The 5,771-nt window shown below is 41.1% G+C and overlaps 1 long non-coding RNA gene across 1 annotated transcript; it reads left to right on the top strand.

Moving 5' to 3' along the window:
- The first annotated feature begins 662 nt into the window (after positions 1 to 662).
- Positions 663 to 4,760, top strand: LOC309372179. The gene is made up of 3 exons (XR_014169427.1): positions 663 to 748; positions 1,353 to 1,472; positions 4,480 to 4,760. It is a non-coding gene; the product is annotated as an uncharacterized lncRNA (long non-coding RNA).
- Positions 4,761 to 5,771: the final 1,011 nt, after the last annotated feature.

Genomic DNA, 5,771 nt, shown 5'->3' with positions numbered 1-5,771 from the left:
AATTTATTATTTATATGCGGCCCATCCAACTAGGTGGCCACTCTGGGAGGCTTCCAGCAATAAATATCTCTTCCCTACCTACAAGTAAGAATCGCTGCCACTGTGTTTTGGAATGGAAGCAGACTTGGACCATGGCATGGGTGGTGGCTAATTAAAATTGCCTCCTGAAGCGATAATTTGACCTGGAAGGGAAGATGCTATTTTTACCTGTTTTGGCTTTCCTGATACTGGTGTGACTTGGTATGTGTGCGTGATTGATTTTAAATTTAAAAATTGTGCATGTTATCATATTTCTCAAAGCAACCCAAATGGTTCCTCTATATTCCATTTCCAGGTGAGAATATGAAGTTATCAACTAAATTGCCAATAATCTATGCATACGTCACAAGGGTTAAACCTCCATACCACACTCTTGCTTTGGATCAGTGGCTCTCACGGCTGATATATTTCCATTGTTAAATATATATGAAGGTGATCACGTATTTAAATGTACACATAGTGAAAGGCTGAATCTGTGCTCAGAGAATAAAAGTCAAGCCACGTTCTCATGACCTTTGGGGGGATCCAGTGAGGAGGCCCATTTGAAGGGGAAAACACTGCCCAAACCTATACAGACCCCTCCCTAAACTCATCTCTTTCAGCTTCAGGGATAGTTGCAGGTTGAAGACAAGGATGCTGCTGAATCAGACTGTCTATTGCAGCATTTTTGCCACTGTAGTCTGCTAGAAACCTCTAGGATGCTTGCAAGGTGGGTATGAAGCATTATTCTGCCTGTGGCAAGGCAGTAAATGATGCTACTCTCGCCACTCCCCCCACTTCTAGTTAAGGTGCGCAATACTCAAGGTTAGTCAAATTATTTTGGCACCTGAAGCAAATAATTCCACCTCTCCCCCATCCATGGCAGTAATAATGCAGTCATAATAAATTAAATAATAGTTTGATGCCTGTTCACAACATCCACAACCAGCTGCCTGGCTCTATCTAACAGTAGGGCTGGTTCTATATGAAGCTGATAGTCCATTTATGTCCAGGAGCTGGTATTCAAAGTTATATGGTCCCTAGATTCCATTCAGCTATCATGGTGAACAGCCTTTGATAGGCCTATCCTCTCTGGATTTTTTCTAAGCTAGGTTTTCTAAGCTAGGTTTTTGGGTCTCTGGGCATGAGAGGAAAAGCACCACCATTGGCCCACCCTATGCCTACAGTTGCTTCAAAGAAAGGGAACCAGAACTACTCATCTCCACAGCTGATCTGCATTATAAAAATCCCTCCACTGCTGAATGTGATTTTGAAGCCTTGATTTCACCAGTCATATCTTTGCAGCATAGAAAGTGAAATAAAAGATCTTGCAGGAGCTGCTGTGCTGAGAGCTTGTTTCTGCAAAAATCGGAAATGGGATTTCTGTGCTAATCACAAGTGAAAAGGAATGTGAAGAGAGGTGGAAGAAACTACAGCTTGCGAAACATTTCAAGGTTGTACTTTATATAATGTCAATGCCTCTTAGCCAATAGCAGCATTGAATGTATGTTCTACTCCATACTCTGCACTAGTTGGACAAATGAATGAAACCATTATCATGTTGGTTTTCAACAGTGCAAGTAAATTTCCGATCTGCCTTTTGGGGTCTTTCTTGACAGCATGCCAAAAAACCAGAGTTACATAAGATGGCTTCATTAAAAAAGAGGTGTATTTAAATTCAAATAAAAATATTACAGAACATAGTGTGTGAAAATATGTAACTTGGCACCTAATTGTTATTTACAGTATTTTAAAAGGAAGTTGCTAAAAACTAAAAGCATGGTCCAGATACAAATATATCCCTCCTCACGTGGTGGAATGAAGAGTCCATAGATGAGAGGACTATCAATGGCTACTAGCCATGAGGGATTTGCTCTACCTCCACGGTTGGAAGCTAGATGGGCCATGGACCCGATCATGCCTGAGAATGAGAAGCTAGGGTCAAAGGGGGTGGGCTTGAGAAACCTTGAAAGGAAAAGGATTTCTAGTACAGGAAATTCCATTTTCATATTTATTTCTGCTCCATCCCACTGTTCCTCATCCCAAAATACACACTCACACAGCTCCTCACTGCTATTGATCTATGTGCCCGACTTCCAGTAAGAAGGAGAAGGAAGAAATTTCCTGTGCTGGCCAGTCCTTCCTCCCTAGCATTCTCCTTCCATCCTCAATCACATTCCTGACACCTTGGACTCTACATTCTTCCGGGCTTCCACAGTTGTTGTTTTCAAAATGATGACATATGGGAAAGCCCTCAAAGCTTTCCTAACCTATCACAGTTTGGGAATTACTGCTATAAAGACTTCTGCCAAGCCTGGGTTTTGGAAAGCAACACTAATATGATAAACCAGCCTCTTGTGTTGAAAATTCCCTTAGTTTCAGAAGATTCTCATAGCTTGGTAAAATGCAGCAGGTTCTAAAAGTAGATTTTTCCAACTGTACACATTCCCCATCAGATTTAAAAAAATAAATAAAAGCTGAACGAGCACAAAGTGTGATTTGATCCTTGCTTATACCCTGTATCAGTGGTGGTGTTTCTCCATAGGAGTCAGTAATTCTTATCTACTATACAGTGGGAATCCATGTATGAACCTGCCTTAGTTCAGCAATGAACAGATGCGAAACCAGGAGTTATTTAAGGGTGTTTACAAGGATGCAATGACCTGCTGAAAGAGGAAGGCGAAAAAGAGGAGGCTCTGATGAGAAAGAGGAATATGGTTTGGGAAGTTTAAGTATGGGGAAATGACCGTGTACATGCTGTCACTTAACTGCTTAATATGCTTAATAAATACTAGCATCTCTAATACCTCCCCCCCCAAATATTTCCAACAGCTTCTTATTAGCTTTCCAACTACCCCACTTTTTGTGCCCAACTGCACACTAACAAAAGCCTTAACAACATGAGCTTTGCTAGATCTGACCTTCGGTCCATCTCATCCAGAAACAGTGGCCAACTAGATGACCACGAGAAGCCCACAAGCAGAACAGGAGGGTGATAGTTCTCCCCTGCTTTCCTATGCTGCCTCTGATTCTGGAGAGAGTAGCCATTATGACTAGTAGCCACCCTGTATGAATCTGTCTAATCCCATCTTTTTAGTGATTGCAAAAAGCCAAAGATCCACTATTGATGTGTAGGATGCATACTATATTCTGTACAACAGTGATTTCCATGAGGAAATTTTGCCTTCAAAATCTTTGAAATGCCCCTTAGTATCACAGATTCATAGGATTATAGAGTTGGAAGGTACCCCAAGGATCATATTATTATTGGCTTGTCAAAAAATAAATAAAAGCTTCAAAATATTACTAGGCCATCTCTCCAGCAGATACTCTTTCAAGTTTGAACTTGGTCACATCAACTTGATTTGATGTCTCGTAGGAGGGCAGTGTAGGGCCAGCCCAGTTTGACTTAGTCCATGTTTATGGTGCTTAAACTTTAGGTCTTTTTGGACACAGAATCCTGAGGGAACCAACACTAAATTTCTGTAGGCACCATGTAGACTCTTACATAGTGATGAGGCCAGATGTCCACGTGATATGGCTTAGGAGGTCACATTTTGCCCACTCGGCTCTCAATATACATACTAGCCATACTCCAAAGGACATTTGGAGACCTGCAGGTGTAGGGTGCTATTATTATTATTATTATTATTATTATTATTATTATTATTATTATTATTATCCTTATCCTGCTTCTAGCTCCCCATGCAGAATAAGAGAGCATCTTCCACCCTGGTGGTGTGCTCTTTTGCATGCCTGTCGGCAGCCATGTAAGCTGAAAAGTATCATTCATGATGGCCAGGGTCATCCCAACCTCCCTATGAAGAACACAAGAAATGTGTGCTGTTTTATTTCACCCTTCATTCTAACTTACGTCAGAAACGAAATTGGCCTTTTAGAAATGCCAAAGGCTGGCCTGACATAGCCTTTAATATTTGCCTTCTGTTTGCTTTGTGGGAACAGAAGGGAAGCATCTACTCATTGTTGGCATTTTCTGCACCAAATATCTGCGTTTTCTTAATCAACGCACTTCAAGTTTTGGAACATTTCCATAATTTGTATTGACTCAGCTGTCTCTGTCCATTCTGCTTCTTTTATGCTTGCAAACTGAGCACATTCACGTACCCTGGGTGAACAGAAGCCAAATCCCAAAGGGATCTTTTTAAAGCCTTGACATATAGACCAACGTTATAAAGTATTGCACGACCCACAGCTGCTTATAGGATTGTGTGACTATATTATGGTACAGTAGCAAGCTATGGCACAGTTGCATTGCTATCCTGTGCAATGGTGATTACATGACTGTTTTACAGAAAAAGGATTTATGTTGCTAGTGGATGCAGTAACTATCAGCAAATGTTAAAGGCACCAAAAAGATATTCTAATTGGCTCGTTTCAACCCAGGGATTTCACACAACTGTATACTGAATATTTTGTTCTTTCCTGACTTTTCTCATGCAGATCCACAAACATTCATTTCAGTTCTCAAGAGGATGATTTTCCTTACTTCAAAAACCTTTAAAGAATCTCTACATCTCTCAACTATTGTTTCGGGCCCAGAAGATCTCAGTCATAAAACCACTTTCCACACTTCCTTTCTGATCTGTGACTCCTGGTAGCCTATCTGTTAGGGAAGGGCCATAGCTCAGTGGTAGAGGATCATCATTACATGCAGGAGTTCCCAGGTTTATTCCCTGGAATCTCTGCATACAGCTGGGAGAGACCCCTGCCTGAGACCCTCTGCCAGTCAGAGATGGATGGATCATTGCTCTGACTCGGTATAAGTCAGTTTCTCAAGTTCCTATGTTCCTGTCTGCACTGGGGCAAATGTGTATCTGACACTTCAATACCTTTCCTGTGTAATATTGTAATTCTCATAGGACACAGGACTTTTTATCCTTAGTCACCATGGTTTACATTTTAATGTGTTGTTGTAAGCACCCAGAGAACACTGTTGTGGCAAGTCATACATTATATTATAAATAAATAAAGTCTCTGTAAGTACCTTTAAAAAATTTATTTAGCCCAAAGCTATGTCTTCCGAGATGTCACAGCTTCTTCACACACTGTACGTTCATTTTCATTAATAAGAAAGGGTAAGTAAGTCTCACTGTGCCTTTGCTATGACACCAGAGAGTTGAGCCATCAAACACGTGCTTGGAATTGATGTTGTTTGATGGCCAGGGAGAGATCAGCTGCAATAACTAAATACTTGAATTTGTACTCTTTCTGGGGGAGTCTACTGAAAAATCTGTTCGTAAATTCTTGGGTCTCCCAAGCTTTTTAACCATGTAGGAGTACTATACAAATACCTACGATGCTCAGTTTGTGGAGATTCAACGGAGCTTTCAGCAGCCACAGAACGGATATAGAGTGATACCTCGGGTTAAGTACTTAATTCGTTCCAGAGGTCCGCACTTAACCTGAAACTGTTCTTAACCTGAAGCACCACTTTAGCTAATGGGGCCTCCTGCTGCCGTCGCACCGCCAGAGCACGATTTCTGTTCTCATCCTGAAGCAAAGTTCTTAACCTGAAGCACTATTTCTGGGTTAGCGGAGTCTTTAACCTGAAGCATATGTAACCTGAAGCATATGTAACCTGAGGTACCACTGTATTGAAGAGCATGATATGTACCTTTTAAAGTGGCAATGTGCATACTTTCTAATGCCTTTGCATTTAGTAGAGTGGAGGTGCATAAGGGTTTTGCTTTTTTTAACTGAACTGAAACTGACACCAGCAGTTCTTGAAACAT

This window comes from Podarcis melisellensis (assembly GCF_964234715.1).
Source record: "Podarcis melisellensis genome assembly, chromosome: 6".
In the NCBI taxonomy this organism is placed as follows: Eukaryota; Metazoa; Chordata; class Lepidosauria; order Squamata; family Lacertidae; genus Podarcis; species Podarcis melisellensis.
The sequence above is the reverse complement of the archived record's forward strand: the minus strand, read 5'-3'. Positions and strand labels throughout refer to the sequence as shown.